Below are 10,499 nucleotides of genomic sequence, written 5' to 3'. Positions count from 1 at the left end.
TATACATCATCCATTCCTCGATTTTAGATTTGGGGAGATTCATCCCCTCTTCAGTGAATTCATTCACAAAGTCTGCCAAGACTTGACTCTTCAAGGCTGATCTGCTCTCATATCGTACATCAAATTCTCCAAGGCGGATTGCCCACTCCATCAATCTCCCCGAAGTTTCTGGCTTTTGCAATACCTTCCTCATGGGTACACTTGTACGAACTATGACAGTATGTGCTTGAAAGTAAGGCCTGAGGCGTATGGAGGTGGTGACGACGGCCAGTGCCATTTTGTCCAGCTTGGAATATCGGGTTTCAACATCTTTTAATACTTTGCTCACGTAATAGATAGGATATTGCTGGCCCTCTTCCTCCCTTATCATGACCGTGCAAACAGCCTTATCTGTAACTGAAACATACATGTAGAGATTCTCACCTTTCAATGGACGACTCATAAGGGGTGGTTCCGTGAGAAACCGTTTGATCCTTTGGAAGGCTTTCTCGCAGTCCTCACTCCATTCAAACACCTTTTGCTTCTTGATTACTTCATAAAAGGGCTGGCATCGTCGGGCTGAACATGAGATAAACCTGCCCAAGGCTACGATACGCCCATTAAGACGTTGCACTTCCTTAATATTCTGTGGCGCTTTCATCTCCAAAACTGCTTTGATTTTATCAGGGTTTGGGCTCACTCCCTTCTGGCTAATCATGAACCCCAAGAACTTTCCATATGTCGCCCCAAAGGTACATTTCTCCGGGTTCAACTTAATGTTGTGATGTCGGAGTACGCCCAGTACCTCCTTTATGTCATCCGCATGTTTCTCCACAGTGGTACTTTTGATGATCATATCGTCCACATAGACAGAAAAGTTTTCACCTTTACTTTCTGCGAATATTTTGTTCATCATCCGTTGATAGGTTGCACCCGCGTTCTTAAGCCCAAAGGGCATGACTTTGAAGCAATATGTGGCTTGGTGAGTCACGAACGAAGTTTTGATCCTATCTGAAGGCTCCATTGGGATCTGGTGATAACTCGACTTCACGTCAGTGAAGGAGTACATGGCGTGTCCCGCGGTTCCATCTACTAGAATATCAATACATGGCAAGGGGTAGTTGTCTTTGGGACAAGCTTTGTTGAGATCTGTAAAGTCAATACACATGCGGTATGACCCGCCCGGTTTTTTGACTAGAACCACATTCGCCAGCCATTGTGTATAAAGTACCTCTTCGATGGCATCTGCCCGTATGAGCTTGGTGATCTCTTCTTCTATCACCTTCTGCCTCTCAGGGCCATGGTTTCTTCATTTTTGGGCCACCGGTACCGCGTCTTTATCGATATTGAGTTTGTGAGTGATCACATCTGGACTAATCCCGGGGAGAATCTCATCTTTCCATGCAAAGACATCCTTTGACTCATGGAGAACCTTGGTGATAGCTTCCTTAATTTCTCCCTTTAGCCCTTTAGCCATTCGTACCTGCTTTTCATCCGCCACGAGGTACATCTCTGTTTCACCCAAGGCCATTGTGACAAGCTCTTCCTCGTCCTCATCCTTAGACCGTGGGCGAATCATTAACGATGCTGAATACGTCTTCTGAGCCACTTTTTGGCTTCCTCTGATCATTACACCTCCCTTGGCCGTGGGGATGTAAAGAGTTAAATGGCGTATGGAGATAAGAGCTGCTGCCTCGGAGATAAAGGGTCGCCCAAGGATGATATTGTAAGCTAACTGGCCATCCAGGATGAAGAATTCCAGATCGCCTTTCCAGATTTGATCTTCATCTGCTAACTCACAATCTAATGTTACCTGGCCCTTTGTTTGGATGGTGTGTCCTGTTACTCCCAGAATGTCTACCATGGTGGTTTCCACTTGGATTAGGTCGACCATGAGTTTGGCAAATGCTCCTCTTGTGATGACATTGCATGAACTCCCAGTATCAATCATCACTCTTTTCATCTCCCAACCTTCCACCATCATAGTAATGACCAGAGCATCTGCATGTGGAGAGATCTCCGGACCGGTATCCGCAAAAGGGCGATTGAGTGATGCCCTGTCTAGAGCAGTGGTTTTTGCCTTTTTCAACACATGTTGGTACCCAGGTCCGCCTGCTATGACATTGATGGTCCCCTTTGCCTTCTTCTTCTGATCATATCTGGATCTATCACCCTCTCCTTTCTTGCCATCATTTTGGACGAACCGGTCCAACTTTCCTCTTTCGATAAGCCTTTCTATCTCTCTGGCTAATTCCCAGCATGCGTCAGTGTCATGGCCATTCTTCCTGTGGTATTTACAATAATTTTTGGGATTTTTCCCAGTGTTGGTGTACTCCCCCCCTTTTGGTTCGGGGTATGAAATGCTCCGCTTGTGCTGACTGTTCTCAATCCACATGAGCACTTCGCTTTTAGAGGCATTGAGCGGCGTAAATGACGACACAAATGCCGATTTGTTCTTAAAGCCTCTTCGCCGACCTCTAGAGGATGAGTCCTGGTGCTTGTCTTTCTCCTTATCTCGAGGGCGAGATTCGCCTCTATCCTTCTTGGGCGGAGACAATGACTCCCTGCGCATGTCATCTACCTCCATGAAGTCCTTGCATCTTTCAATTAATTCTGCCATGCTTCTGGGCTTCTTTCGAATTAAATCTTCCTGCAAGCTTTTACACGTGGTGTTTTTCGCTAGAGCCTCTGCTGCTGTTAGACGAGGTGCCGTGGCCTAATCTCCCGGGCGGACCGGGGGGTGGACACCTCATGGCGACGTAAGCGGTGATTGGCGCCGAAAGCAACCAATCATGGAATCAAGCTGCTCGGCAGGACCGGAGCTCGGAGATATGGAAGAGTCGCCACCCACGAATGGGAAAATGAACACCGATCCCTTGCGAGAGACCGGTGTGGGTTCGGGAAACTTAGGTACGAGCCGAGAAGGCTAGCTCCTTTCCGGAGAAAGGCTACTAGGCACCCCGACATCGCCCGGTTATGAACCACCGGCCTCCTACTCAGCATGTTAGGCGATAACGGACTAATCGTATACTTCTTTAAGTTTAAAATTCATTTGAAACCTTTTCTTTCTCTTTTTAGAAACCGTTTTGAGCATATATTATTGAAAAGCCACTTTAGTAAAGAATCACCCATTTACATCAGTTCAATATACATATAAAAGAGAGGGGAAGAAGGAAGAAGTGGTTTAGTTACAACGTGATTTACATGTCGTGTTGCGTGTTAATTCTATGCTAACTTATTTCCCAAAACGAATTTATTTTCATGGTTCGTACCTTAATCGCCGTTGGAACGATTTAGGTGCGTTTTAAAACCCCGTTTGATGAAATTCACCCGAATTGCCGTTGGAACGACTCGAGTGTTTGAAAGCGTTTGAGATAAAAACCTTTGATAAGAAAACGTGGTTAAACATACAAGTCAATTTTATTTTGTACAAATCATTTAAGAAAACGATTCAAAACTTCATTATTTACAATGAAAACGATTTTAATTACAAGGTTCGCTTAATTCGTCGTTGGAACGGACTAAGGTTTTAAAGCGTGATGTTTTGGGAAACGATTTTGAAATGTCAAGAAAACACTATTTATTTACATTAGGAACTTCTAAAAACTCATTAGTTTAAATAATTAAATTGAAAACTCTTTTTGTGATTTATTTTCCCCTTTTTTCTTAGTGGATTCTCTACTTGTTATAATTACAATGATAAACATATTTAAACCAAAATTCACTCCCAAATAAAGCCCATTTGAAACATGGACCCCTAAATGGCCCAAAAGAATAAGGAAAATAATATAAGCATATATATATACATTTTAATCCAAAACGGAAATATGAAATAAAAGTTAATGAAAAGAGACTATATAATACATATATGAAAATACTAAATATAATACATTTATACTTTAAACATGTGAAAATAGTAAATAAAACTCCTAGATAAGAAAATAACATTTGTCACCAAAATAGTTTTATTTAATAATAACTAATATAGCCCAAATATCCCAAAACTATATATATATACATAACTAATGTAATTTTAAATGTCAAAAATAATATATATTTATCCACTAATATTTACTAATTATCTCCAAAATGCTCAAGTAAATAACATTTAAAATAAAATTCAATATAACTCAAATGAATGAAAAAGGAAATATATATATACATATACTTATAATAGATCAAATTAATGAAAAATAATATATAGACGTTCTAAATAACTATAGGTACCAAATATCTAAAAAATAGTTTAAAAGTATATATTACATAACTATATATATGTATACCAAGGATCAAAAACTTAAAAGTTGAGAAAGATGGACTAAAACAGCATTTTTTACATTCCAGTAGATTTACCGACGGAAAATCCGTCTATAAACAGCAATTAGTGACAGAAATGGCAAATTACAGCAGCACTCTAATTATTTCCAGATTTATTCGAAAGCTTTAAATTAAATCTAATTCAATCGTTTTGGATTTCCGAACTACCAAAAATGGATCATAGTCAATAATGGAAGTTCCTAAAACGACGTTTTTATTTTAAAACATTATTTGGAAATTTTTTTTAGTTAAAACTTATAATTACAACGTTTTCGATACCCGAACTACCTTTTAATCGGATCACGGTTCGTATTGGGATATCAAAACGAGGTTTTTACTTCAAAACAAAATCGAACGTCTTTCTAACAAGAGACGGGAATTAAATAAATACGAAAAATTAAATAAAACGTGATAAATAAATAAATGACAAAATAAATAAAATTATAACATAAAAATAAATAAAGGAAAAGAAATAAATTAAATAAAATAAAACGAGTCTAGTCCTCGGATAATACCTCAAGTTCGGTATCTGACAGTCGAAGCCGATTGATTCCACGAGTCGTGATTTTCCGGTTTTTTTGTGTTTTTTTTAGTAAAAATTTAACTTTGGGAAATTCGGAATTTTTGAGAAAAAAATATTTTTCTAAAAAAAAATCACTTTCTCTCTCTAAAAATGTCTAGAGTGAGAAAGGCTCCAAAAATCCTCCTCTCTTTCATTGGGATCCGTGCCCCTTTTTAAAGGGAAACAGGTCCCGTAACAATGGCGACGCCCGAGTAAAATCGGTAGTCGCCCAAAGCCGTTGGGCGGCCGCCCAACACCACGTTGGGCTACCGCCCAACAGCGTTGGGCGAGCGCCTAACGCGAGGTTGGGCGCGCGCGCCCAACTGCCGTTGGGCGTCCGCCCGACGCGGTTGGGCGCTCGCGCCCGCCTACCGCTGGGCTTCCGCCTGACGCGGTCGGACACTCGCTCAACGGCCGCCGGGGCACGTCTTACGTCGTCGGGCGTGCACGCCCCGTGGCCGTCGAGCTCGCGCTCCGCGTCGTCGGGCGTTCATGCATCCTGACCGCCGAACGCGTGTTCCGCGCTGCCGGGCGCACACGCCTCGTGGCAGACGAGCGCGCGTCCCGTGCCGCCAAGCTCGTGTCTTGCTCGGACACCGAGCGCGAACCATTCGTGGTTGGATGCGTGCGTCCGACAGACGTCGAGCGCGCGCTTCGCGTCGTGGAGTGGGCGTCCGACTGTCGTCGAACGCTTCCAGCCGCCGCTAAGCACTCGCACCGTGCCGTTAAGCATTCACGAGCTATCCGATCGACAACAGCGACCGACCGTAACTTATTTATTTTATTTATTTATTATTATTATTTTTTCTTTTTGAAACTTTCAGAATCAATCGCTTCCACCGTCTTGTTTCCAGGTTTTCGTCACAGGTCCTCCGACTCGGTGTCTACAGTTGCCCCTACTTTTCTATTTTGACAGTGATGTGTGTGTTTTGAAAATGTTTTTTGCTAACGTAACACATGCAATGTAAAATATATAAAAGTAAAAGACACGTAAAGAGTAGGAGGAAGCATACCTGACCTTCGCGCTACGCGCTCTGGTGTTGTTCTCTGATTCCTTCCGTCGTCGCCTCTGGAGCGGCCGTCGACGAATGTTGTTTTCTCGGAATCTAGCGTACGTTGGTTATGGGTAAGAATGGCTCAAAAGCAATTTCGGTCTACGACCGTTAATGGGATGGCTCAAAAGCAACTCAAGTCTGCGACCGCGAGTAAGATGGCTCAAAAGCGACCCTGGTCCACGACCGTGGGTAAAATGGCTCAAAAGCAACTCCGGTCTGCGACCGTGAGTCAGATGGCTCAAAAGCAACTCCGGTCTGCGACCGTGAGTAAGATGGCTCAAAAGCAACCCTGGTCCACGACCGCGGGTAATATGGCTCAAAAGCGACCCTAGTCCACGACCGCGGGTGATATGGCTCAAAAGCAACTCCGGTCTGCGACCGCGAGTCAGATGGCTCAAAAGCAACTCCGGTCTGCGACCCTGAGTCAGATGGCTCAAAAGCGACCCTGGTCCACGACCGCGGGTAAAATGGCTCAAAAGCAACCCTGGTCCATGACCGCGGGTAAAATGGCTCAAAAGCAACTCAGGTCTGCGACCGTGAGTAAGATGGCTCAAAAGCGACCCTGGTCCACGACCGCGGGTAAAATGGCTCAAAAGCAACCCTGGTTCACGACCGCGGGTAAAATGGCTCAAAAGCAACCCTGGTCCACGACCGCGGGTAAAATGGCTCAAAAGCAACTCAGGTCTGCGACCGTGAGTAAGATGGCTCAAAAGCGACCCTGGTCTACGACCGTGGGTAAAATGGCTCAAAAGCAACTCCGGTCTGCGACCGGGAGTAAGATGGCTCAAAAGTGACCCTGGTCCACGACCGCGGGTAATATGGCTCAAAAGCGACCCTGGTCCACGACCGCGGGTGATATGGCTCAAAAGCAACTCCGGTCTGCGACCGCGAGTCAGATGGCTCAAAAGCAACTCCGGTCTGCGACCGTGAGTCAGATGGCTCAAAAGCGACCCTGGTCCACGACCGCGGGTAAAATGGCTCAAAAGCAACCCTGGTCCACGACCGCGGGTAAAATGGCTCAAAAGCAACTCAGGTCTGTGACCGTGAGTAAGATGGCTCAAAAGCGACCCTGGTCCACGACCGCGGGTAAAATGGCTCAAAAGCAACCCTGGTCCACGACCGCGGGTAAAATGGCTCAAAAGCAACTCAGGTCTGCGACCGTGAGTAAGATGGCTCAAAAGCGACCCTGGTCTACGACCGCGGGTAAAATGGCTCAAAAGCAACTCCGGTCTGCGACCGGGAGTAAGATGGCTCAAAAGTGACCCTGGTCCACGACCGCGGGTAATATGGCTCAAAAGCGACCCTGGTCCACGACCGCGGGTGATATGGCTCAAAAGCAACTCCGGTCTGCGACCGTGAGTCAGATGGCTCAAAAGCGACCCTGGTCCACGACCGCGGGTAAAATGGCTCAAAAGCAACCCTGGTCCACGACCGCTGGTAAAATGGCTCAAAAGCAACTCAGGTCTGCGACCGTGAGTAAGATGGCTCAAAAGCAACTCAGGTCTGCGACCGTGAGTCAGATGGCTCAAAAGCAACTCCGGTCTGCGACCGTGAGTCAGATGGCTCAAAAGCAACTCCGGTCTGCGACCGTGAATCAGATGGCTCAAAAGCAACTCCGGTCTGCGACCGTGAGTTAGATGGCTCAAAAGCAACTCCGGTCTGCGACCGTGAGTAAGATGGCACAAAAGCGGGGATTGTCTCTAAATTCTTCTACAACACTGTTGTCTGTATTTTCTTACTGGAGCTAGCATCTCAGAGGTTTAATGGGAACGTGTTTTGATCTGGAATGATATAGACTAATGATTATTTTTCTGCTGACTGTTGTCTGTATTTTGACTGGTGTCACTGTTCTGTAAAAATTGGCTGTTGTCTGGAGTTCATATCTTGACAGTATTGGTTGCTATCTGGGAGAAATGCGGGCTGAAACGGACTGCAAATCAGAGGTCTGTGCACCTGGTAATTAATTATTTACTTTTTACCTTTATGTCACATCGTACTTTTTTCACTATTTACGGGAATGCCATTCCCTCTTCCTATATAAGGTGGTGGGGTTTCATTTCAACCCCACACCTTCTCTCTCTTCTTTCTCTCTCTAGACTTTGATTTGGATTATCCTCGGGATGGATTTGGATGAATGCGATGGCACGAGAGGCATGGATGAGGTTTACGTGAACCTGGATAGAGTGGACCCTTTCCACGACCCTGAGACGCATCTGAGCAGGACACGCTGCAACGAGGTAGGTGATTTCTCACTTTTGTTTGATTCAAATTCTAGGCTTTAGTATTCCTATCCGAACATGATTTGCATGCTAACTTTTAGATTGCCTTAGAGGACTTTAGCTAGAAAACATGAATTTCTTCACTTACAAGTAACACTTGTTTGTTTCTGTGTACGAACACGCGTTATATGCATGCGAGTAGTAACCCTGCGAATTCCTGCATGCTAACAGTAAAAATAACGTGAATAGTAAAAACGTGAATAGTGCACGTGAATAGTAAAAACGTGAATAGTGACAACTTAACTAATGCACGTGAATAGTGAAAACTTAACTAATGCATGTGAATAGTAAAACTTAACTAATGCACGTGAATAGTAAAAAAACGTGAATAGTGAAAACTTAACTAATGCATATGAATAATAAAAACATGAACAGTGCACGTGAATAGTAAAAAAATGTGAATAGTAAGAAATATGAATAGTGAAAACTTAACTAATGCACGTGAATAGCAAAAACGTGAATAGTAAGAAAATGTGAATAGTGAAAACTTAACTAATGCACGTGAATGATAAACTTAACCTATGCTCCTTGTCAATGCGGACGAGAGTGGATTAAAGAATTAACTAAACCTTACATGAGCGACCCTAAAGGAGAGACTTTTACAGAAAGTTGGCCCTAATTGACCAGATGTCTCTAGGTTAGGTAATGAAAGAATGCCTAGTCTTAACGCGTCCTCACTAATTGCATGCTTTAGGAACTGTATTTAAATTTTCTTGTCTTGTTTTTTCTAGTTTATTGAGATTTCTGGGACCACCGCCGAGATTCACTCGGGGTATGCTAGGCTGGGCGCCGTGGCGAGAGCCCGCGTGCGCGAGTTGGGCTTCGAGCCTTTTATTGCAGCGTTGCCCCGCACCAACGGGGTATGCGACCGCCTTGGCTTACGCGCCTTATGTGAGCGGTGGGTTGACTCGACCCACACCTTCCACCTTTCTTTCGGGGAGATGACCATCTCGCCCAGGGATTTTTCGCTGCTGACAGGGTTGCGAGGGAGCAGCACTCCCGTTCCCTTTCATTTCGATATGATGCGACCACAGGTCGACCTTGCTAGGCTCGCTGCCTTGATTGGATCGGGGGTTCGCCCATGCGCCAAATCTACTCCGGCGAAGTTTATTTCCACCGCGAACCTTTTGAGTCGGCGAGATTTTTGTGAGACCGACGATACCGACTTGGCGGTTCGTAGCTTCTTGGTATATACCCTGAGTGAGATGATTTTCCGCACGAAGGGCGGGAAGGTACACGCGGGTCTTATTCAGGCACTCAACGATCTGGATGCGGCGGCTTCCTATGATTGGGCGGGGGCAGGCTTAGCCTTTCTCTACAAGTTTTTGGATCTGACTTGCCGGAAGCGCAAGGATTTCGGTGGTTACACCTTCGCTTTGCTGGTACGCGACGCCTTTTTGACTTGCCCGTCTTATCTTCTTTGCGCCTTTCACACTCCTAGTCCTTGTTTTTACCGCATGTGTGGGCGTATGAGAGGCATATTCTTCCCAGCCGGTCTCGACCTCGACCGAGAGTACCGAGGCCACCTCTCATGACCCAGTGGAGAGATTTCGACTTGGGTGCCGAGAGGACACGGATGGTGCCGCGACTTCTAGATTGGATAGACTCGCTGACCCTCAGACAGGTAGATGCTGCCTAGTCGTGTTAGATTCTTGTTTGATCCTTTCCGACTTTCTCTTTGTGCATTTTTTAGATTAAGTTCAGGTGGGACGACCTCGACTTCGGTCCCGATTATACTTATGTATCTATGATCCAGGAGCAGCAGTGTGTGCTCACCGGCCCCTGCGTGCGGGCATGGTATTTGGGGGACCGAGGCATCACCGGACTTAGTGACGCCCACTGGACACCGGGTGAGATTCCCGTTTCTATGTTCGCGGTGCGGACCATGCCCCTATCGACCATTCGTCAGGACCTGACCCGTTGGTTTGTTGGTAGAGCGGTGTGGATTCACGCCGGGGGCCGCGAGATTTACTTATCTACTCTGCTGAGCGTGAGGGATGCCTCGGCGGCAGCGATGGAGGTGGATCCGGTGGCAGATGTATTTTCGAGGGAGGCTGTCACGGCAGTCTTTAGTCAGGAGGAGGTCCCGGTAAGTGGTTCCGCCCCCTTCTCATTTTACCATTTCATTCATGAGATGTTTAGAGGTTTTTATTGTGTGTTTTTTGCAGGAGGGATCCTGGAGGAGTGCCCATTTATCCGATTTCTTTGACGGCACTCGAGCTCAGACGCCTGTGTGTGAGCAGCCCTACTATGTCGGCGAGTCCTCCAGCGTTGCCCGACCAGAGAGATCATCCCTAGGTGTGCCCC

Source organism: Euphorbia lathyris, chromosome 1 (genome assembly GCF_963576675.1).
Source record: "Euphorbia lathyris chromosome 1, ddEupLath1.1, whole genome shotgun sequence".
NCBI classification, from domain to species: domain Eukaryota; kingdom Viridiplantae; phylum Streptophyta; class Magnoliopsida; order Malpighiales; family Euphorbiaceae; genus Euphorbia; species Euphorbia lathyris.
The sequence above is the reverse complement of the archived record's forward strand: the minus strand, read 5'-3'. Positions refer to the sequence as shown.